The following is a 25579-nucleotide window of genomic DNA, read 5'->3' on the forward strand; positions in this document are numbered from 1 at the left end:
GTTCAACCTGGCCTTGAAGAATTGTAAGGGATGGGGCAGCTACAACTTCCCTGGGCAACCTGTGCCAGTGCCTCATCACCCTCATAGTGAATAATTTCTTCCTAATAACTAATCTAAATCTATGTTTTTTTTCAGCTTAGTCATTTCCCCTTGTCCTGTCACTGCACACCCTTCTTAAAAGCCATTCTTTAGATTTCTTGTTGGCCCCTTTAGTGTCTCCCCTGGGCCTTTCCTCTCCTGGCTGAACAACCGCAGCTCTTTCATTTCAAGTATCTTCATTTAAGATTGCTTACAAAGGGAAAAGAAAGATTAAAAAGAAAAATGAAGTGTTTGGAAGCACTGATGACTTCAGCGGAGATGGTGTTCACCTGCTACTGTCTTATATAATCTATTTGATATTTTTAATTACATTTTTTCAGGATTCCTCTAGCTGTTACGATCATTTACTTCTAATAAAGGTCAGGCTAGCTAAATAGCTTGTCAGATAGAGAAATTACATCTACTCATTTTGCCTAGTGATATTTTTTTGTGGCCTTTTGTACTGATATTCTGGGGTTTTATGAAAAACTTTATTACTTTATTCTTTGATTGATTGGTGTAGAGTAAATATACATGCAGAGAGAGAGATGAAGGACATGGTGTGCCCAAGGCTGGGGAACAGCAAATGTAGGAGTGCAGGAAAGAACATCACATTTTATGAAGGACTCAGATGAAAGAACTTAAGGAAAATAAGCAACATTTTGAAGAAAATAAGGCAGATAGAGAACATGTTTGAAATAATGATTCTGTAAGAACTATATGACATTACTTTTAACCTTTCTCAATTAAAAGACCAAATCTCTGAAATTCTGATCTCTCCCCAAAGAATTTAAGTAAGGAACAAATCAGTTATTTGTGGTGATTGAAGACGATAAGACTTTCATGAAAAACAGTTTGGGAATGAGCTCTGAGGCCTTGGTGCTTGACAAGCCCTGGGGCAATGAGTTGGAACATTGAAGGACAGGGAAGGCTGAAAAACAAGCCTTGGGGGGATGGGCCAAGATGTAGTTGTGGTGGAAATCTCAGCTGAGGACATGGGGGTTGTGAGAGGGTCTGCTGCACTGTGATTGAACTATTTAACTGAAGAGTTTTACAGTGGCCAATGAGGTTGAACATTGCATGTATGTGCAGGTTGTGAAAGTACTGAATAAAGGGATAGAAGGGGCTTGGTTGCAATAAAGTTGAAGTTGAGTCTTCTCATCAACTTGAGGCTGTGTCATGAAACACCACAAATGGCACCCACCACGTGGAGCATGAAAACCAGCTAGTCGTCAATCCGGTGGTGTGGCTGAGCTGAAAAGAAGAAAGGGTGTATGCTGAAAGGAAGCGAATTCAAACAGTATGGATTGCCTCTGACAGGATGGGGTAAGTGGCTGAGAATTATGGGGTCTGCTTTAACTAAAGAGCAGGGAAATGTTCTAGAAGTTTTTGCTGTAATTCTTAAGCAGTATGAGAAAAAAGTTGACAAGGAAGAATTGAAACATATCCTTCTCTGGGCATCAAAAGTTGATCCATCTATTGATTCCACTGATATTTATACCCCTGAAATTTGGGATAAAATTGATATTAATTTGTGAGACTGTGCTACAAAAAATGATAAAGTTGCCACCACTTTACTGAGCCCTTGGTGAACTATTTCTGAAACTTTAAAACTTCATGCTGGCTCACAAGCACAGGGGGCAGAAGCGGCACCTTCATCTCTCTCACCACTGCCCTCTCTGCTGGACTCTGCTGTGAGAGCAAGAAATCATTCTGATGTTGTTGCTCCTGTGGTTCTGCCGCCTGATATTTCTGATGATGACCTGGATGGTTCTTTAGACGCAGGGCCTACGGATCCGGAAAAGGAACCTGATTTATATCCCCCAGATCCTTATGAAAAATGGGCAGCAGTAAAGGGAGAACCAAGACAGGCAGGGGAAGAAGATGTATTGTATGCTTTCTCGGTGGTGTATTTCCTGGTTCAAAACCTGCAGTGGGAAGGTCTCTTGTATGCTCTTATCAAAGATATCAAGCAAACGGTGACTGACCGTGGACTTGGAGCCCCATATACAACTCATTTGACACAGTCTCTCTGTGATACTCATGTGCCAGAAGTTGGCAAATACAAATATGCCCATGTTTCTATCGACCTTTGCAGATCTTTCTAGATACTGTAATTGTGTGGAGTGTGCTTGTGGGATCCCTTGTGTGTTTGTGTGTTGAGGGTAGACAGTGTTCTGTGTATCTTTTGTTGTCAGGTTCGCATAAAAGTTTTTAATGAGGGGCGTAAAAAGGCAGTGAGGCCCCTTTAGTTGTTTGATAACCATGTTCAAAAGAAGCTGCCCTCCAATTTGGCTCCCAGTGCTCCACTGGTGGAATGGACAGGCCAGGATGGACATCGGAGCCATGGAGTGAAGAAAAAAAAAACCCAGAACCCTTTCAATGTATTGAAGTATTGGGGCAGTTGGTAGAGGCACCCCAAAAAAAGCCTAAAGAGTGCCTGCAACATGCTGCGTGCATGGGAGGAGCCCTGCTTAGTGGGTTTGAAATAACCTGGGGGTGAATCCAAGACTTGGAGGAACAGATTGATTGAAACAAGAACTGCTAACTGAAAAAGAGGGGCAGTACAAGCAGCAAGCACAAGCTTTATCAGCCGTCACCCAAAGCAGCATCAGGGTGGCAGAAGAAAAAAAAACAAACAATGAGACAAGGCAGACATGAAAAAGGAAGAAGCCAGTACAGCTCCTGTGTTTCCAGCCTGCCTGGCCCTTTACCTGCAGGTAATGACACAGCAAACTCCTTGATTGTTAACATTGTGCAGTTTACTTCTGCAGCTGCTTCACATTCTTTTTTCATCAGAATGCCTCTGCTTTAAGGAAACACTTCAACCTGTCTTCTTCTCAAGAACTGATAACCTGGGGGAAGGGGTATATTTGTCTTCTACTACCTACAGGTCCATGGCAGCTGCCTGCAAAGTTTGTCAATCCACACCATAAGCTGGACAGACAAGTGGAAAAAACCTATGCCTCAGCTACACGAGCTGACCGTGAATACCCCAAGCAGAATCAGATAGAGGAAAATGAATGATTGCAAAACATCACTTGGGGGAAACTGAAACATAACAACTTGAATATGTGTGCTTGTAAAGTAGCTATTATTAAAGGCTGTGATTTTGTGTATAAACCACCTCTATTTACTAGCCAGTTGCTAATAAGAACCTATAGCTTGTATTGCATGGAGTTGTCACTTGTAAAAGAGATGTTAAAGTATGCAAATTTGAAGCAGCTGCTAGAAAATGCTAAGGCAAAAGCTAGAAAGATTATAATATGATGGTAGTATTATAAAGTAGTTATTGATAGTAGATATATAATACAAAAAAGACCCCACAGAATACATAGTGAAAGCTTGCTATGTTTTGAATTTTTAAATTGCTGGATGGAGGATGGACCTCCTATACAATGCCATTTTGGGGGTTCTAAGAATTTTGAACAGGGGAAAGCTCACGTTAAAGTATATAATCTTGAAACTCATGAATGGGAAGGCCTGTTCCCTTTAATAACCTGGGGATGAGGGTATGCTTGTGTTTCCACAGATAAGGGACCTCGTTGGGTCCCTGCATGGTGGATTTGTCCTGCCTTGTCTTCTGTTTCTTCATCACAAGAGGACTGACTCTACCATGGTTTCCTGCCCAGCCAAAGGAGAACATTAGCCAATGCAAAAGGACAAGACACCCTGTGCCTTTAGGTTGCCACACCTACGAGTCCTTTCAGATTACTGTTGGACAACTGGATCGTAGCTGTCATTTCCTCAGCAGCCCAAGCAATGGCAGCCTCAAATCCTGCGGACACATGAGATGGCTGGGTGATACAACAACCACTAGCTTTTTACAGCCACAAGAAATTGATTTGTTAAGATATGTAAAAATTGATATGCATCTGTATTTTCATTTTGTAGTTCGAAACCAATTGTTAGCACAGAATGTTAACTGTTCTTTAATTTTTATTTGCTAGACTAGGATCAAGCGTGAAAAAAATTTATTAAGAGTTTGTTTTCTTAGTTTTTATTAGTTTATACAGTTTCATATTAATTGAGCCTTTAAGCAGGTGTTGATAGTTAATATACGAAACAAAGAATGGGGAGATGTGGGGAGTGAAGGTGATAAGATTTGCATGAAAAAGAGTTTGGGAATGAGCTCTGAGGCCTTGGTGCTTGACAATCCCTGGGGCCATGAGTAGGAACCTTGAAGGACAGGAAAGGTAAACAAGCAATCCTTGGGAGGATGGGCCAGGATGTAGTTGTGGTGGGAATCTCAGTTGAAGGCCAGAGGATGTGGGGGTTGTGAGAGGGTCTGCAACATTGTGATTAGACTATTTACCTGGAGAGTTTCACAGTGGCCAATGAGATTGAACGTTGTATGTATGTGCAGGTTGGGAAAGTACCGAACAAAGGGATAAAAGGGGCTTGGTGGTAATAAATGAGGATTTGAGTCTCCTCCTCAACTTGAGTCCATGTCATGAAATGTCACAGTTGTTTAGTCTTACTATTTAACTAGCCCCCAGATTTTGGCTCAAAATTTGAAATGTGATTAAGAAAATGATCGAGTATGCCCAAATTAGTCATGTGATAAACCAGTTGTCTGTATGCCCTTCCCTTTCTTGAGTCCCTCATCAGCAACAAGGGCAGAAGGTCATGGAAGCAGGAAGAAAGCACTGTGTATTCTCAACTGGACAAATAAATTCCATCATCCATAAAGGAGGATGCTATTTTTCTTGTCTTGAGTGCACTGTGCTTCACCTTACTAGCTCAGTCAAGGTAAGAAGGTAGCAGGGCTAACATTTCAATTGGTTATATAATTTTTCAGATGGCCAGTTTTTTATAACATCTGTATTTCCTGTTTGACTGCAGGTGAGGCATAGAAAATTGCATGGGTTATTTTTTTGCAGGAAATGTATGAATTTCTAATCTGCTAAACTGCAGAATTCATTTTATCACATCATCAGTCATCTCAAAATTCTAATTGCCTTCCAGCCGAAGCACTGACAGCTCTATCAAAAAGTACACATGGTTCAGATGCACAAAAACATTTTGATGCTGAACTGTATCTACAATGTGGGTGTCAAAGACCAACATTAGGAGGCCATGAGATTCTCTTCCAGGCTTTATATATGCTTTTGTGACTAAGATGTAAAGTAATTACCTTAAGCCAACTGAGGCTCACTTGCTCTTGAATGGTAATTCTCTGGAGCTTGGAGAAGGCATGTGGAGGGAAAGAGGGAGATGGAAATTCACTTAATCAGTCCTCTTAATGTATATCAATTTCATCTTCAAAAAGGTGAATGTTCAGAAGTATAAAGATCCTTTACATAGAATATTTCCACCCATCTTGACAGCAGAAGCTTAGGTAAATATACTGGCTTTCATTAGAACACAGTACAAGCTGTATTTAATGACTCAATTTGCTCTTGTTTGTGACCCTTTTGAACTTAGCTTCTGCAAATTTGCAGAGTGACAAGGAAGAAATGTAATATTTTAAAGAACATATGTAGCTTCAGGGGTCTTTATTTATGTGTAATGAATGGACTGAACCCTGTGATCTCAGCTTGGTGGAATAGAAGTCAAATCTAGAGACTATATTGCAGAAGGAGTGCTTAAACCATTGGCCCATACTAGGAGAAGGCAGATGGATGGAATTCTCTTAATAAACCAGGCTTAAATCTCTAGTCAGTGTGATGCACGCACAGGTTTACTTTACATCGGAGGAAGGAGTTGGTGGGATTCAATTATTTTTATTCAGTTCATTTGGACTCCAGTAATATGTGATATGCTCTCTTGGGACATAATGTGTGACATAAGTTATGGCACTGTATGTGCTAGTTTTCTGAAGGTCCTTCTTGAATGAATTCCGTTCAATTCATTGCTCATTCATATACTAGATACTGCTTTGATTTCATCTGGATGTGCTTTCTTTTCAGTGACTCATAATCCATGGGCAAGGACTTGTTCAAAAAGAAACATTAGAATAATTATAGCATCAATATGTGTTGTGAGATACTGTGTTGTATGAAATTACTTCTGGTCAACTCTATCATAAGTCATGAGAGTATCTTTCAATGGCTTGTTGGAAGATATAAAAAGAAAGCATGAAAAACAGTCTAAAATGAAAAAAAATCTATTGTTTTAATGTTTCTTTTTTTGTTATCAGTAATCAGACCATCAATTTTTTGAAGTCAGAATTTTACTTTTTCTACTGTGGGTAGAAAATAAATGAAATCTTGATAAGGAAAGAAAATTATCTTTACTTATCAAGAGGTTAATTAAGGTACTCATACAGTTCAAATACAAATTACAGGAGAAAATCATTTTCTGAAACAAAATGATTTCACATTATATCTCAGGAAAAAAAGCTAAAAAAAAAAATAACACAAAATTTAAAACTTAACAAGATGAACTAATTCACTCTCTAGCCAGCATGGCTTCACTAAGGGGAAATCCTGCCTGATCAATTTGGTGGCCTTCTATGATGGGGCTACAGAACTGATGGACAGGGGAAGAGCAGTTCACATCATCTAGCTGGACTTGTGCAAAGTGTTGAACACTGTCCTGCATGACATCCTTGTGTCTAAATTGGAGAGACATGAGTTTGATAGGTGGACCACTCGGTCGACTGGCTGGATGGCTGCACACAAAAAGTTGTGGTCAATGGCTCAGTATCTGGGTGGAGAGCAGCAACGAGTGGTGTCCCTCAGGGATCGGTGTTGGGACTGGTCTTGTTCAACATCTTCGTCGCTGACATGGACAGTGGGGTTGAGTGCATCCTCAGCAAGTTTGCCGATGACACCAAGCTGTGTGGTTCGGTTGATACACTGGAGGGAAGGAATGACATCCAGAGGGACCTTGACACACCTGTGAGGTGGGCTGATGCCAGCCTTATGAACCTTAACCATGCCAAGTGCAAGATCGTACACGTGGGTTGGAGCAATCCCAGGCACAACTAAAGGTTGGGCATAGAAGAAATTCAGAGAAGCCCTGTGGAGAAGGACTTGGGGGTGTTGGTCAATGAGAAAACAAACACGAGCCAGCAGCGTGAGCTCACAACCCAGAAAGCCAAACATATCCTGGGCTGCATCAAAAGGAGCCTGACCAGCAGGTCGAAGAAGGTGATCCTGCCCCTCTGCTCTCATGAGACCTCACTTGGAGTACTGTGTGCAGTTCTGGTGTCTTCAACATAAAAAGGACATGGATCTGTTGGAACAAGTCTAGAGGAGGGTCACAAGAATGATTAGGGGACTGGAGCACCTCCTGTATGAAGATAGGCTGAGAAAGTTGGGACTGGTCAGCCTGGAGAAGAGAAGGTTGCGTGGAGACCTCATAGCAGCCTTCCAGTATCAGAAGGGGACCTATATGAATGCTGGGGAGGGACCCTTCATTAGGAATTGTAGTGACAGGACAAGGGGTAACGGGTTCAAACTTAAACAGGGGAAGTTTAGATTGGACATAAGGAAGAAGTTCTTTACTGTGTGGGTGGTGAAGAACTGGAATGGGTTGCCCAGAGAAGTTGTGAATGCTCCATTCCTGGTGATGTTCAAGGCCAGGTTCGACGGAGCCTTGGGTCACATGGTTTAGTGTGAGGTGCCCCTGCCCATGGCAGGGGGATTCGAACTTGGTGATCTTAAGGTCCTTTCCAACCCTACCTATTCTATGATTCTATGATTAACACAATGAGGTCTTGTCCATTGTAGCATCCTTATAAAACAACAGAAAAAGAGAGAACAGCAGAGAATATTAACCAGATATTCCTTTTGGACATCATTTATGAGAAATCACTCAAAACTCTCTCTGTTCCCTGGTCTGCAGTCCTCTAAACCCGGATACATTTTCCCGTATTCTTGTATTCTTACTTCCAGCTGTTTTACAGTACTGAGAAACTAATGGTATGGAATATCTCTTTGGTTAGTTTGGGTCAGGTGTCCTGTCTCTGCTTTCTCCTGGCTTCCCCTCCTTCCTGGCAGAGCATGTGACTCAGAAAATCCTTGATCAGAGTAAACATTACTGAGCAGCAAGTAAAAACGTCGGTGTTATCAGTGCTGTTCCCAGGCTGACAATCGAACACACAGCACTGCACCATACTAAGAACGAGAAAAATGACTGCTACTGCTGAACCCAGGACAAGCGTCATTAATTTCTCAGTGGCTTAAACCACAACAATGATCAAGTTGTTTCCTCCATTTCCCACAGCTACAGGAACTCAGATTGTATGGTTGCCCTCTAGTTCATAGTATTGCTTTGAGTCTTCTAATCCTATTGTTTGCCACTTTTGCTATGACTGATTTTTTTTTCCATTTCTATGGTTAGTTGCCTTTCTTCCCTGTTCTTGTTCTCTCTTTTTTCGGCTCTCCCTTGCATTATGCCAACTGAGTTCAACTTGCAGCTATCAGAAGATGTGTGTTTTTCTTTTTTAAATTTAGAACTACAGGAAGGAGATAAAATGAAGAAAAAGTGTTGGTTTTTTTTCTGTCATTTTAACTACAAAAACTAGTGGAATTCTTGTAGCTAAGGAACGTTATCATGACTTATTCCACCAGTGCCTTTCAGCTCGTTATGGGTAGGCCAATCTTTTTCTTGGTTTTCAATGAATGAATCGTAGAATAATTTGGGTCATAAGGAACCTCAAAGCTCATCCAGTTCCAGCTCCCCTGCCACAGGCAGGGACACCTTCTTCTAGACCAGGTTTTTCAGAGCTCCGTCCAACATGGCCTTGAATACTGACAAGGATGGGGCAGCCACAGCTTCCCTGAGCAACATGTTCTATTTCTCACCGCCACTTTTAAATATGTTTCTTTTTTAAATAAAAATAGTAAACATTTTCATGAAGCAGTAATTTATTCTAAGGAAATCAGCTGTGAACAGTGGAAGTTTTTACATGATAAATAGCTCTTAGTCATTATCTGATGAGGATACTCAGGGGCACAACAAGCCATTTACACCTAACCATTAAGGAACAGCTACTGAGAACTATTCTTTTAGGCAACCTCTATCTAAATATTGAGATTGTTCTGTGAGACACAGGAACAGCTTGACTGTAGAAAGAAATTCATTAAATAATTAATAACTGTGTCTACACCAACATAGTATTTTTTGGATATTTATGCAGAGATAGGATGCTGTTTCTCTATTTCTCCCTGTAAAAACAGCAAGAGCAGAAAAAGCTCTTACTATAAAAACATTTCTGATATCTCATTTAAAATTTTACATTCTTTAATTTCCTTTTGTGTAAGTCTAGTATTATATCCCATTTCTCTCAAGAATTTATATTTATGCTTGTACGAGCAAAGCCTGAGTAACAAGCAATAACAAAGTATGTGGAATTTAAATTTAAAATTCCTGTAATGCACACAAATACAGGTTTATGGTATAAGAAATGCCAAACTATGGTTATGGATTATGTGTCTCGTTGTTTTCTTTTGTCTTAAATTCCTGAATATTTCTCTCAACTGAAGATGTCAGGTTGCTTCTTTGGACATGTGGCATTACAGATATTCATAAATCTGCAGGTCTTCCTGAAGGTGGCTCCATTTAATAAAGGTTAAATTGACAATCCAAGATGAGCTCAATTGCAAATTCTTATCAGAGTGATTGGTTAGAAAAGTTAAAATACCAAACTACCAGTACCTGCTCAGGTAACAGGTATGGATAATGTCATAAAAGAATTTCTGTTAAATAGTTCTGGGATTTAACCAAGGTATTCTTGAAATTGATCAACAGAGCAAAGAATAAAACAATGACATAACAGTCTTTGCTTATTTATAGTGTATATCTCCATCTCAATCTAAACTAAAGACTATCTTAACTTGGTATTTTTGCTCTATTTAAAATTCTGATTAGTAAAAAGTACAGGCTCATTATACTGCGTCTCATTCACACGACTGTTTCCAGGTTCAGTGAAATGAAAACAGAACAAAAAAGACCTGAAGAAGAGCACTTGTTTATGTTAGGATAGTGATCAGTTCTACTTCAGATTACTTCAGCTCACAATGTAGATGAAAAAAATAAAACTTACCAAGCTTCATTTCAAAAGAAATTCTAAAATAGGAACTGGAAGAGGAAATTAAAACTCAGTGTACTTCAGAAGAACTATAGATTCAAAACCTTTGAAAAATTGGTAATATAATTATAGGTGGTCTGATGATTAAAAAAAAATGAAAAAAATGCAGTGGTGAAATATTTTTTGTTAACTTAAATTCCTTGTTATAAGCAGATAAAAGCTTCCACCTTTATCAGCAAATGCCTTTTGAACACTGAGGTTTACCATTATGTTCTTCTGGCTTAGCGTCACTGAGCACATAATGGAAAGATGGTATTTTTTCACTGTAGATGATAAACATTTTAAAACTTGCAGAACCCTAAGATATGGGTTAAAACTTAAACAAGGGAAGTTTAGATTGGATATAAGGAGGAAATTCTTTCCTGTTAGGGTGGTGAGGCACTGGAATAGGTTGCCTGGGGAGGTTGTGAATGCTTCATCCCTGCCAGTGTTCAAGGCCAGGTTGGGCGAGGCCTTGGGTAACATGGTTTAGAGCGAGGTGCCCCTGCTCATGGCAGGGGGGTTGGAACTCGATGATCTTAAGGTCCTTTCCAACCCTAACTATTCCATGATTCTATGATATGTATCCAAGGTGTTCTGGAAATCAATAGAATCGTACCAGGTTACTTGAATCTAGACTAGCCTTTGTCTCCAAACTGAGGTACAGCATCCTTGAAACAGTTCATCAACCAATCATTTTCTGTTTCATATATTTTTAGAGAAAAGGCTTTAAACGTGCTCTAGGTCCTTCAATGTTCAAAGTGTCATATGCAATATTTATATGTACTTTAGCTTCCCATTAGTCAGTAATGCCTTGTATAACTTTTCCAAATAATCTTTCTCATAGTTCTGTCACAACCCCCCATAAATTGATGATGACAATAATCAACCAGTTAAACTTGTATGTGCAGAAAACTTGCATATGAAAAAGTATTTGTCATTGGGAGTTAAGGCAAATCCAAAACTAATAGCAACGTTTGTGGTAGGTAGCTGAATAGTTTTACAAGACAACAAAATCGTAGCTTAATTTACAAGGGTCCAGAAAAGAACTTTCTTTGCCTTGCTAAGGACTTTCAAACTTCAATATCTGCTCCTCTCAGATAAATGTAAGATTTATACTTGTTATGTATACATATACATTGGAATCCAATAAATATTTAATACGTATGTAGTGGAATTTTCACTTTCTGATCAATACCACATACAATTCTTGAAGAAATATCACAGAACTTCCTCAGAAGACGAATCACTTTAGTATAAAATCCTTTTAAGAAAAATATTCAATCAATTCTGTCTTTAAACATTTTTCTGTCTTGAGCTGAAATAGAGTATGAATGCTACAGACTTGTGAATAGTTATATAAACTAAGTAAAAGTGCATTTGATAGAGCGAAGAAGAGCTTTTTGTTTCCTGTTTTTTAGTAAGTTGTGAATAGCCTCCTGCACTAAAGAAAGACTCCCTGAGAATGCAATAAGGAGGAAAATAATGTAGGTGAGGTGAAGAGATGAGTACATAGATGAAGACTTGGATTTACAGTGTATAACTGTAGAAATACTGGTTGTTCTAGCTGTTGGCAAAGCAAGATAAGAAATCAGGGAAATTAAAAAAAGTAGTAGCCTTTCCATAGCACAAGGAGAAACCTGTATTTCCCAATTTTTTACACCTTATTTTTAAAAACACTTAGAAAATTCATATTCCGTGACTCCCACCTCTGCAAGGATTTAAAAACACTTGAAAAAGGACACATGTTGATTTTGTGAAACAGCTTGAACCTAAACACAGTTTTTCCTTTCTGTTTGAAAGCTATAATATGAACCTTACAAATCATTGTGTCCTGGTGGAAGTTCAAGGCTGTACTTCTTACTCTTCAGCCTGTAACGCACCAAATGCTTTTTATAGATGCATTGAAGCCGCCTCCCTAAGATTGTGTTTTACGGTGAACTTGCCACCGATAGCTGCAAGAGAAGTGCCCCAAAGAAGATATATAAGGACTCACTGAAACAATACCTTAGCCTTGGCCATATTGACCACCATCAGTGGTCCACCTTAGCCTCCAATCGGGAGACTTGGAGACACACCATACATAATGCCGCTGACTCCTTTGCGAACTCATGCCGAACTCGTCTTGAGGAGAAAAGACAACATAGAAAGAATTGTGTTCCGCCTATACCACCCAAGGAGACTTTTCACTGTGCTTTTTGCAGCTGGATTTGCCTATCTCACATTGGCCTTTTTAGTCATCAGTGCACTTGTAATAAGCGTGGGTAAAGCCCTTCCCAAATCTTCATTCGCGAAGTCAAGACATGGGGATGATGAAGCTACTTGTTATTTTAAGTTTTTGGATTTCCTTTTTTAAGAAGTAGCAGTTAAATTTAAGTAGTTTAGTGTCTTTTGATGATCATCTATCTGTTCAGAAGAACAGCATCTCAAATCTCTGCTGTTGTCTGAATGTCTATGTGACTCAGGCAAACTGCATACTTTTAAGTTTAAATAAATATCTTGGCTTTGGCTGGGACAGTGTTCTTTTTTGTTTGTTTGTTTGTTTTTTCCCTAGTAGCTGATACAGTGCTGTGGTTTGTATTTAGTAAGAGAATAATGTTGATAACACACCAATGTTTTAGTTGTTGCTAAGTATCAGTTACCCTGATCAAGCACTTTTCAATCTCATGTTTTGCCAGTGAGGAGGGGAACAAGAAGCCACAATGGAGCAGAGACATGACACCTGACCCAAACTAGCCAAAGGAGTATCCCATAGCACAGTATGTCATGCCCAGTATATAAACCGGGGGCTACCCGGAAGGCCCAGATAGCTGCTGGGATTGGGCTAGATGTCAGTCAGCGGGTGGTGAGCAATTGTGCTGTGCATCATTGCTGTTTACTGGGTTTTCTTCTTCTCTCTCTTTTTCTAATATCATTTAAATACTACTACTACAACAACTACTATTTCTATTACTACTTTATAGTTAGTATTATTAATAATAGCGATTTACGTTATTTCATTTATTAAGCTGTTCTTATATCAACCCACAGGTTTTAGCTTTTTGTGATTCTCCTCCCCATCTTCTTGGGTAGGGGAGTGACTGAGTGGCTGCGTTGCACTTATTTGCTGGCTGGGGTTATACCACAACAATTTCTTAAAAAGTATGGTCAGCAAAGAGTAATGAGTTAACTAGCTTCATGTAAATTCTAACTAAAGAACACCTTCTGTGGTCTATAGGAAGGGGATTTCTACTTGAGGTGTTAAATAATTTGAGTTTATGGTGAAAAATATTCTGAACAGATATTATTAAGCTTTTTATTAAAGAAAGGTTGCTCAATGTTTTTTAATTCTACTTTTTTTTTTTCTTATATCAGGTGTAGTAAACTTCAGAAGAATTCGAAATTGTCTAAGAACTTTGATTTTAAAAGATTTTTATGAAATGGATCTTCTATCAAAATCAATGTGTTTGCAAATAAAATATTAAACTTAATTTTGTCAAATTAATTTCTCTGGTAAAATAAAATTCAGTAACATAGAAATGTTTCAAACAAACTGTCATTTTGATGTAATTACATTTTGTTTTCAATTTTTTACTCTTTCCTCACTTTGGCTTATTTTTTTTCAGTTCTACTAAAAAATAGTAAAAAATGAAAATATCAAAAGAGGAGTGCAAAGGGACATATTTTCTTTTTTATCTTTTCAAAACCAAAAGAAAAATTATGTCTGGGGTTTTGTTTTGGGGTTTCTTTTGTTTGTTTGGGGATTTTTAAATCTTCTTGTGTTTGTGGTCAACTATTTGGAGTATTAATAAAAAAATATTTTTTTAATTTAAATGCTAGCCATAGAATACTAAATACATTAAAAAGATTTTTTTTCTTCCTTTTTTTTTTTTTTGATACTTATACACACATTCTGAAAACATTTTAAAATGCCCTGAAGACAACTTTCCAGTTTAGAAATAAAGGCAAACATCCTGGTTATCTTTGAGAGTTCCAAAAGTGGGTGCAGGGAATATTCTTTTCCTCAGTTTCTCTCCATTGGATTGCAGCAAAATTTAGGGATCTAAAATTATTTATATGGTGGTAACAACAGGCATAGCATGTTTAAGAATTAAATTTGGGGGAAAGATAGCAAAAGAACATGTATTTGGTAACTGTTGTCTAGGCATAAAAAGGAAAAATCATGCAACATTAATGGAAATGGTTATTCTACTTTTTGAAATAAGTATTATATTCCACAGCCATTGTTTGCAAGATAGCTTTAAGCTACAGGTTTTCTTATTCATTTCTGCCTTTCATTGTCTATGGAAGGTAGAAACTAAGGACCGCACTGTTCGGTCAAGGAAGTTAATGCAGTGTATTTTCCAGGTCATGAAGGCAGCAGCAAATCTACTGTGAGGGCAAGAAGCACAATAAAGTCATTCTTGAAGGAAATGCCTTCGTAACAGAGATGCAGCTAAACACAGATGGAAGTCTTTTATGAAATGATTGCATCTATTTATATTGAAAAGCTGAACATTATCACTAATTCTACTTAAAAGCCAAGTGTAAGCATGCTTACTGAGTTCTGGCCTTAGCCAAATCTCATTTGCATCAAGATCCCAGGTAAGGTGTGGCATATTAAGAAAATACGCTTTGAATTTGAAGGGACTTCCTTTTCCTGCTTGGATGTGTGTAGCATACAAGACTCTGTTCTTGTTCCCAGCTTCATCAATGTGCTCCTCTGCAAGCAGATGCTCACAAATCCATGCTGTCTGAAATGACCAGACATAGGACACAGGTTTTGATGCAAAGTTACAGCATCTGTGGCATTAGGTTACATCTAAGAAGCTTTCAGCAGGATTTAGTTCAAGCTGTGCCACTACCACCACCCAGTGCAGCTAGCTGACTCCTGTCTCTCCAGGAAGGAGCACAGGCACACCCAGCATTTGCTATCATGTATCTTATAATAATTTAGTTCTGTAAGTCTGAAATTGTTCTGGTCTCCCAAGAAAAGATACCAAAACATTGGTTCTTTAGAAAGAATGTCAGTACTATAGCTTTAAGTCTGTGGATGAGAACAATCCAATGTACAGCTACAATATACATCACACAATGTAGTGCAGCTACAATCTACATCAGCTTTTGCTCTAAATCATTTGAGCAGAAAACTTTAAATAAAGTCTCTATTATAATTAGAAGAGACTATAATCATCATAAATTGCTAAAATACCAATATTGTGGTAAACAAAGCTGACAATATCAGTGTGATAATTATTAAAAAAATAAATAATACATGTTCTGTCATGCTTGACAAATTTAATTGAAGGATGTTTTTTATATGCAGAGATAGCAGACTGTTAGTCATAATCAAGCTAATGATTTGTCCTTGCCACTTAACAAGGTTTATTTTGTGCCGGTGAAAACATAAAGGTAGCACAAAATGCATACTACAGGCATCTATATCAGAAAACAAATGAGAGCACTATGGAAATTTCTATTTTGTCATCATTTCCATATTCAGATGGTACTCAGAAACTCAGAAGAAGGCAGGTATATTTACCCTGTCTTAGTTATCAGTGTAAATGTTGAATTCCTTTTGTGATTGCGTATGCTTTTCATATGTGAGGAGAAGATGCAGGGATAAGGAGAATTAATGCTCCATCCTATGTGACCAGCACGAGAGGAGTGTGGAGAAAATCACAGTTATAATTAGTTTCATCGCATTCAAACTTGCATGTCCCTGTAGGAGTCATCCCAAAAGTTAAACTGAGTTTGCCTTAAGTCTGACTTCTTTCTTTTGTAACTTGGAACAAAATACAAGATTATTTTGATTGGCCTCATTCTTCCTATATTTTTCCTGATCTGATAAAGGTTGTTTTTTGTTACTTCTCTAAGGCAGCTCTATGCTATATTGAACTGAACATTGTTCAAATGGACTAACCATTTCTGTCATTTTAATGCTGGAAAAAAAGCTTTTCCTTGGCCATTCCATTATTCAGCACAAAGTAGTTGAAATGAAAGTGGAGGTTATTGTTCTTTGATATGATATATTCAATACATTTATTTCATTCTCTTAGAATTTTAATTTCAGCAAACACACTGTTGCTGTTTAACTCTTCCCTGAACTTGATGAGCGTCTGATTTGAGGGCTTCTTTTTTTTTTTTTTCTTAAGAGCTGTGATTTTGAATTTGACTTCAAGATTGTACATCCTGCTATAAATAGATATTTCTTGTTAGAAATATACCAGTTCTGTTTCTCCTCCAGTTGCTGCTAGTTTCTCAGGGAGGGAAAAAAGGGAAAAAAAAAAAAAAAAAGGAAGACATATCTGGCCTGTCAGTGCTTACAAATCCAGGGTCAAAGAAAGCTGCTGTATTCACTGCAGCTTACATTTTGCTTCTTCTGCAGAGCAATAGGAAGATCTTTGGTTGGTTGCCAGTAGGTATCGCATCTGCTGAAATGTTTCCATGGAGACAGGGCATAGCTGAGCAAAGAGGCAGCAGTCAAGATGCATGTCACAGTCCTTCCACCACTACTGTATGTACTTGTGCAGCTGATGAAGAGCACCTCCCTTCTTTAGGAATCTCATTTTGTTAGAAATAAAATGTTGTTTTCTTAAAGGAGAAGCTCTGTAAACTACAAAAGTGGAAAACAACAAACAAATGTATGAGAATTGTGCACAAATTTCACAGTATTTCAGTAATGTTTCAGGAAACTTGAAAGCCCTGTGCAGTTGAGATCCTGTTTTTTTGAGTTTGTATTCTATTTGCATTTCAGATTTTTTTATTTCTAGACTTAAAATCAAACAAATACTGTCTTCTTTAGCATGAGATGACCTTAATTCCTTCATTCACGTCTTTGCATTCAGAATAAATATGATACTTTGTGGAATATCAGAACATGAGCCTTTTAGGTTAAGTACTCTTCCTTGTAAATTAGATTCTCAATGACAGAATGGTGTTTGAAAGGTATAATTATGATTGAAAATTTTTGTATGGTTTATTTGGATTGAAATTTCCTGTCACTATTTTTTTCATTTGAATGTACATGTTTGCTTCATGAAGGTTAATGAGCTGAGAGGAAGAAAAGCTAATGGAAATGTATTTTATTTCAAGATGCAGGTATTCAGTTTTTTGTTTGGTTGTGGTATCTGAACCATGGCTTATTACACAACACTTTTTGGAAGAAGATAGTCCTAGGATAAAGGCTTTGCATTAAACTCTAGAACATGTTTCACATAGCAAATGTAAGGAAAAAGAAGTATTTTTACTAATGTGAGAGTGAAATCCTGACCTCATTAAAGTCACTATTAAAACTATCTTGGTTTCTTCAAGGTATATTTTTAGGAAAACTAGGAAATAATTGGTACTGCTATAATAAATACTAGTAAAACTTCACTTTAAATAGTTCAGACTTCTCTAGTCACCAAGACTGAAATGAGCTATAACGGAAAAATACACCAACAGAGTGCTTATAAGCAAAGGTTAAGATGAAATATACCGATTCTTATAAATAAAAATTTGACTAACTTTAAATGCGTCCAGAAGCATTTCCTGGCCACAGGATTTGTAGACGTGCAATAATGTTGTGTGGTCCCCCTGGTCTAGCTGTTATTTGTTTGTTAGCACAGACGTTAAGGCTTGCATGCAGTGACTCACGTGACCTCTTACAATGTCCTGTCCCTGTGCTCTTCTGGGTGGAAGATTGGTATGAATATGAAAACAAGAATCCACAGGCATAGGTACCTATTGAGTCCCATTTAAATGTAAACGTTCAGGCCACGGGTCACAGGTGTTGTTTTTGCTGGGAGGTTTCTGAGGGATGCAGGCTAATTTAATTCAGCCTGTTGCAAATATACAGGAACCCTGAGACAGTGACTTTTCACAAATGATACTTTTCCTTTTCTGGTCAAACAAAACACCATGATTGAACTCAGGGGGCTCCTTCAATGAAGAAATCAAAAGCATGTGAGAAATTGATGACAGCCCTGATATTTTCTAACCCTCCTTTTTCCCCCCCAAAAAATATTTTCTGGAACAGTACTTTTGCTTGCTGTTGAAAACATAAAAACATGATTGCTTAATGTGTTCTCATCTCACGTAATATTTGCAGCAAACTGTATTGCAGATGCTTAGGAGTCAGTTGTAATGATCCTAAAACTCCTAATTTTTTTTTGCCACACCTTGCTGTTTTCCAGAAGTTTGAGAAGATATGATTTATTATACAGATCTGTGTTAGATAAATCAGAGTGCCATTCTGCTGCAGAAAAAGCTCTTAAAATATGAGCTGTCTCACTGCAGCCTGGTAGATAAATCTAACCCATGGCTCAGTGTATCCTGATCCAATAAGTGTTGCAGAATGATTTGATCTTTATCTTTGTAAGACAAAAGATTTAGGTCTATTTCATCAGATTTGAAGAGCCACTCAGCCTGACACAGAGATGAGGATGGACAAACAGATTATACAGTAATCATTTTTATGCAAGATCTTATTCTGAGAGGTACAAAAGTGCTATTGCACGTTAAATGAAGTTGCATCTTAGTGCAAAGTGGTTACAGACCTTACCTGTCCTCACAATGGTGAACATCATGGGCACCAGTCAGCATTAGACACACAGTGAGCAGAGGCTGACATTCAGAACTTTCTCTTCAGCTGAAGACAGAAATAGGTAGGACAATATCATAGCAAAGGTTATCTTCAATCACTTGAAGGAGAATGAGCCATCTGGCCTGGTTTTATCTAGGACAGAGTTACTTTTCTTCCTAGTAGCTGGTACAGTTCTGTGTTTTGGATTTAGGATGACAATAATGTTGATAACACACTGATGTTTTAGTTATTGTTGAGCACAGCTCACACTGTCAAGACTTTTCAGCTTCTCACCCTACCTGACCAGCCAGTAGTCTGAGGGTGCATAAGAAGTTGAGAGGGGACATAGCTGGGATAGCTGACTCCAAATGACTAAAGGGATATTCCATACCATATAGCATCATGCTTAGTATATAAACTGGGACAACACTTGAAGTGATGGTGTTTGTCTTCCCAAGTAACTTTTATTCCTGATGAAGTCACGATTTCCTGGAGATGGCTGAACATCTGCCTGCCAGTGATGAATAAATTCCTCCATTTATTCTGTTTGTTCTTGCAGCTTTTATTATATCTATTAAACTACTTTTATCTCAGCCCATGAGTTTTCTCACTTTTACTCTTCTGATTCTCTCCCCCATTCTGATGCAGGCAGGAGTGAGCAAGTAAGTAGCTGTGTGGGGCTTGGTTGCTGGCTGGGCGTAAATCGTGACGCCAAACTATTTTCAGAGCTCCTCTGTGGACAGTAAAAGAAACCACAGAATTAATCACAAACTAATGTCTTGGGTTTGCTTGTCTTTAAGAGGTGCAGAAAGCACTTGACCCTTAAGTCTGTTTAGTGTGAAAGACTGTGCCTTCACTGCTTGAACATAAGCATGGTTTCTGCTCAGCTTTGCAGTGGAATTTAACAACCATCTTGAGCTGAAAAACCACACAAGGACTTTCTGGATCAAACTTATTATGCATTCTGTTTCCCAGTACTCCATCTGCTGTTTCCTTTTTCCATATCCCATTAACAAATGCTAAGCTGCAGATTGTTTTTCACATACTAATGAGCTGCATAAGTATGCAAACAAAACAAAAGTTATATATTTCTATTAGAATAAATGCCAAGAACACCTCCTGTTGCAACACTACTAATGACAGGATAGCAACAGTGGAATAAAGAGAGTAATTTGTAGTATTCCCAGGTCAGCTGTATATATAGTTTCTCCAAAAATAAGTAATGGAGGCAATTTATCCTATACTTACAATGCACCAGATTCATTCCTGCTGTAATTGCAGTAGCCTCAGTGGATCTGTATCATGGAAAAATTTGGCCTTGCAGTTGGAAAGCCTCCTACAGATGGTGGTAAAAAAAGGTGACCAGCATAAATAATGTCATTATCCCAATTAACTGGAATTGATTAATTCATCCATCCTTTTCCCAAGTGATTATGTCCAATTAAAATAATTGCATTTCATTGCTTGATCCCTGGATGAAACATATCTTTGAAATAACATTTTACTCATATGCCAGCACACCCACCACTACCTGGCAGTAGGGACACACATTAAAGCTGCTACAGTGCAGTATGAGGACAGAGAAGCTTTGGAATGTCTCTGAGATACACAGACGCATGTATTATTATTTGCATAAGCATGGGGTTACTATGGAATGGGATCTGATTTTTTGCAGAATGCAAGGGGATGATGCTTGCTGTAAAGAACTTACGTTTCTAAGGAAGCATAGGCACATATAGGGAGCATAGGGAACAATGAGATAATATCAGTAGGCATAGCCGTTGTCAGTGGCACCACAACAACCTCTCTCACTGTTGTATACTTTTGTAGGCATCACAGTCATGGGCTGGTTTTTAACCATGTCTCTGAAGGTAGCTAGTTCTGTATATGCTTACACAGGTATTCTCCTAGCTATGAAAGTGATAAAAAGTCTGACAATGTCTGTGTGAAAATGTTAAGCATGGTCAGGAGAGTGTGATACTACAGACCTACCAAAGGTAAGAGTCTACTTTCTGATTGTGATTAGGAGATGATGAGTGTGACAGGGATGCCTTGAAAAGGCAGTTTCTGAAATCACATATGAAGTGTAAGAGAGATATAGTCATTTAAAGAAAGGGATAACAAGCTCAAATGAGCTGGGTAGGAAAAGAATGCCTGTAGCCACAGTATAGCATCTGCTAAATTTAGAGAAAAGGCTGTTCTATTAAAGTGTGAGAGTACACATCGATGTATGCATACATGGAGATGAAGAAACTGTATTTAAGAGATGTTTTTCATAGAGAATATGCAAAATTCAAGCATAATTTGCATCTAAAAACATTACACTCAGAGATAGATAAGATGCTTAAATTACTGGGCTGCATAACCACTCAGTATAGTAGCTGGTCCACTTAAGAAAATGAGGTAGAAGAAAGCTTGGTATGAACAAATTTTTGTTGAATCTGAGCTCCTGGCTACAGGATGAGAAAATGTCAAAGACAGACATTACAGATTAAATTTGAAAGGTAGTTACATGGTACTGAGAAACAACTGTGAGTTATGCAAGTAATTGAAAATTATTTTTATTTACAAACGAGACAGTAATGAGATAAGGCATGGAAGAAAGACAGGTACGAAGGAAAAAAATCCATTGGCTAGGTACTAGGGAACCCTGCAGAAAACTGGTAGAGGATTAAGAAAAGTTGTTTATGGGACATGCTAATAAAAATGTAATAAAAATATACAGGGGTGGGGAAGGAATAGGTTAATGGACACCAGCGACTTGCAAATCAACCAGGTAGAAAGCACTAAGCACATCATAGAATGTGAAGCTGATTTCTGGTTTTAACCATACACAATGTAGAATCCTTTTGCTTGCTTAAACATAAGCATCTCTTGAGAATTGTTCAGAGCTTCCACACGGCCTTTAGCCACCCCTTCTGCATTGTGTCCAACTTGTCACTCTAGGCAGGTTATTCAGATACTTTCTTGTGCCTCATGGGCTAAAACTGGCATCTTAGCGCAGTTTGACACGTCATGATGACATGTGGAAAAAGGAGCTATGAAAGTGTCTGTGTAAAATATACATACAGAAAAGTGAATGTCTGTGACAGTGAAGCTGTGAAATGCCCAAAATAAACCAAAGACATGAATCTCTCTAGGACTTGTTGACTCAAATCCTTGAATCCTTCAAAGCAGTCATATTCATGATTGTCAGATCTGAGTATTGCTGTGAATATTTTTGTTTGTTTGTTTTCCATTAAGAAGATTAATTTTGTTTCAATTTCCTGTAATTTGTTTCACAGTTCACAAAGCAGAGAACGCTTTTTGGCTCTTGAATATCTATCATTCTCTTACACTGTAAATCCAGTTAGATTACATCTTCAGGCAGAAGTAGTAACTTGTTTGATTTATTAAAGAAGTATTTTGCTATTCAATGTAAGGAGTTTTAATTTATTATTTTGTTTTCTTAGTTGACCACAAGGAGCTCCCATTGCAGTCCTGAAATCAGCTAAAATAAAGGAAAACTTGTCAAGCTGCATTTTTAGGAAAAAGTTGCATTACTCCAGCTGCAAGTGATAGTTAGAAAAACTTTGGTAATGCCTGCCTAGAGTTCGACACCTTTCAATGTCCCTGTGGTTAATCTAATGTAATAAGTGTCTTCTTGCAGGTGCGGGTTTTTCTATCACCATATGCTTGTCTGAAAGTCTCTGATTCACAGACTGTGCCAGGACAGCAGATGCTGTGGGAGTCATTTTGGAGTGATACAGTATGTGGCATTCATGACTGTAAAAGTAACATCTTTCCTCTGAAAACCTATTCCAAGATATTTTTGAAATATTTTCTTTTTGAAACCTGTTTACTTTAGAAAGTTTTAGAAATAGTTTTTTACTCATCGCTCGGGTCAGTTCTATGTTGCTTGCTCATATTCATGGATGTTGAATGCTGCATTAGTAGAATTAGTGCATTGGGGAACCTATTGTCCATGGCTTATCTGTGAGCTTTGTGCAGGAAAAATCTCAGATAAAGCCTACTGATACAGTCAGTTCTGGTCATCTGTAATTCAAGGTCAGCATCTAGGAAAATGACTATAGACTTCTGATGAACAGATTGAGAGTAAGATAGAGCACAAAGGTAAAATCAGAAAATGCCATTACTTACTACAGAAAGAAATAATAAAAATGGAGGGTTCTAGGTTAGAATTACATAGAGAACCTAAGATTCGGTCTATTTCCCATGGAAATTTATTATTCGAGCAGGCATTTAAGTAACTGAAGGAAAACTGCTTTGATTGTAAGGCAATTGCCATCACTGAAATCACTTTCACCTCTGTTCAATTCCTCTCAGACATGTCCACAACTGGTATGGAGTGCAAAGACAGGTCTTTGAAATACGTATTAAAAATGTCAGCTCCATCCATTTATATAAGACAGTGCAAAACTGTCTTTTTTTTTTTTTTTTTTTTACTGACACTTTAGGAACTTAGTTTTAAAACTGTTACTCTTCTAAAATCTGTTCAGCTGTTGCCTATTCTGGAGAAGGTAAAATTTCTGGGAATCCAGAGTATGCTTACATTTTAGACTCTTGATGTACAGATCTCCTTAAAGCAAAGGCCTAAAATGCCTACATAATCTATAGTGAAAAGCAAGTGCTTTTGAAAATCTTTCAGCTATTTAAACATAGATAACTAAGCTGAGAGAGGTGATTATCAGTGGTTTTTGAGTATATCTGGAAACACAAAATAGAAAATCTGCAATTCCTGAGCTGTCCCCACCAGATATTGTGATAGCAATTTTATATTCTTATATGCAAATGTACTTTAACCCTGCTCACCTTTTAACTCCTGAGCCACTAGATAAGGTGACAATCATCATCACCTTGTCTTCCCACTAACTGGAAACGTAGGATTTTGAAAGACAGGGCCACAGCACCTTAAAGAGAGGGAAAAGAGTCTGCTTGAAATGGCTGATGTACTTTCACCATTGTTTTTGCCTTTTTGGGAGCTTCTGACACAAACCATTTGTGTTTGCTATAATTCCTGACATTTTCAGGTCATTATCTCCTCCCCTACACATACAGAGAGTTTAGACCCACATTCAGGGCTCTGCTGAAGATATTTACATTCTGTTGTATTTCAGCTGACAACTGCTGTTAGCAAATTCCCTACTCAGTGAATAAGAAATCGGAATTGGCTAAGAACCCAAAGCTGAGACATCTTCAGTTTTAATCCTTATGCTAAAATATTATGTTGCCGTGGCTTAGTTATCCACTGTTCTCTGTCTCTTTTTTCTGAACTGTAATATGCCACCATATTATACATGGCACAGAAGAGGAATTGAGAGGATTGATAGTGCTTTAATAGAGCCGTTAAACATAAATCTATTCATAATTATTATTATCCAACAACTAATTTCCATCTACAGAAAAAAATTAGTCATGCTCTGTTATAATTTACCAATCTGCAATTAACTTGACTGGGACTTGATCCTCTCTGTTTGCAACTGAACTACAAAAAAAACCATCGTATTTACTTCAGACGGTTTTTTCCTCAGCATATGTTCTCTAGAGCAAGTTTGTTTTTGCAATGAAATAGCTAACAAAGAAGTTCAATTTCTAGGGGCTTTTAGAGCTGAAATACAAAAAAAGAAATCGCAGCTAAAAAAAATCATTTTACAGATAACTCTTTCTGAATTTCAGATAACTCTATTCAGACAACTCTATCTGAATTTATTTACATATATATATGAATAAATATATACCTATGGCAATTGCACATATGTATCTGTCTCTCTAGAGATTTATTTTTACTTTTTTTGTTTTGTTTTGTTTTTGGTTTTGTTTTGTTTGTTTATCCCAAGGATAGATTCAATCCCTGCAGGCCTGCAGGAAGAATGGAGTTTTTCCACCACCTGACCAGGAGAAGACGGCACATCAGGAAGCCCTAATGAAGCCTCCATATTTTCAATTGTAGTACCTTACATGCACTACATGCAATAGAAAACAGAAAGTAGCAGTAAATGAATAAGTACACAGCTCTGATTAAAAAAAAAAAAAAGGAAAAAGAAAAAAGAAAAAAGAGCAACAAAATCCATTAAAAAAATCATCCTGCAAGATCAATTTAGCTCAATTACATTTGTTTCCTGACTACAGAAGAAAATGACACACGTTCTACTTTTGTATCCGATCTGACTAGGAAGTTCCATCATTGTATTTCTTTGTTGATTCTTTCTCATGCTAATATTTACTGCTTTTCATTCTGCCTTCATCTGTAATTTATCGGGTAAGCATCCATATCATTTAAGCCAATGGAACTGCTTGGTGGTTGTTTTTTGTTTTGTTTTTTTTTTTTTCTTATGAGACATCTTAAAATCATAGAATGGTGAGGGCTGGATAGGACTTTGAAATTTAGTATGAAAAGAAGTAAAAATCAGACTACACAGCTTGAACTCTCTTTGAGTTACTTGATTGTGAAAGTGGAACATGTAGTTATTCAAGCTCATTGCAGCAACAAGAAAATTATGACCTATATTTATTGCCAAAAAAGTCAATTTTAAAATTTCAACAACTTGTTATGTTAGTGCTTTTGCATTGGCTCAACTTTAGGGCTTAATCTCAGGCCCATACAATTTCTGCTTCCTTAGCAGACTTTAGAAGAGATGAAGGGAGCCTATTTCAGTGACAAGTCTCTAGAAAGCACATCACACAGACTCCTGGGCTGGTTGCCCCCTGCCACTCTAGAAACAAGTGCAGCACTACATTTGGGTACCAGTTCTTAGGCTAATATGCCTACTTAAAACTACTGGACTATGAGCAATTTGCCCACTATCCTCCAAATGCAAGAACTATTTAAAAGCTGTATACATTGCACACACATTAACAGTACAGAGACCAACTAATGTAGCTGGCTGGCAGCATATCCCATCCTGCAATCAATAAGACCAAGGTGTTCTTGTTCC

This window comes from Neopsephotus bourkii, unplaced genomic scaffold, assembly GCF_033783945.1.
Source record: "Neopsephotus bourkii isolate Nb327-2 ecotype Australia unplaced genomic scaffold, CSIRO-AGI_Nbou_v1 NB_565, whole genome shotgun sequence".
Lineage (NCBI taxonomy): Eukaryota > Metazoa > Chordata > Aves > Psittaciformes > Psittacidae > Neopsephotus > Neopsephotus bourkii.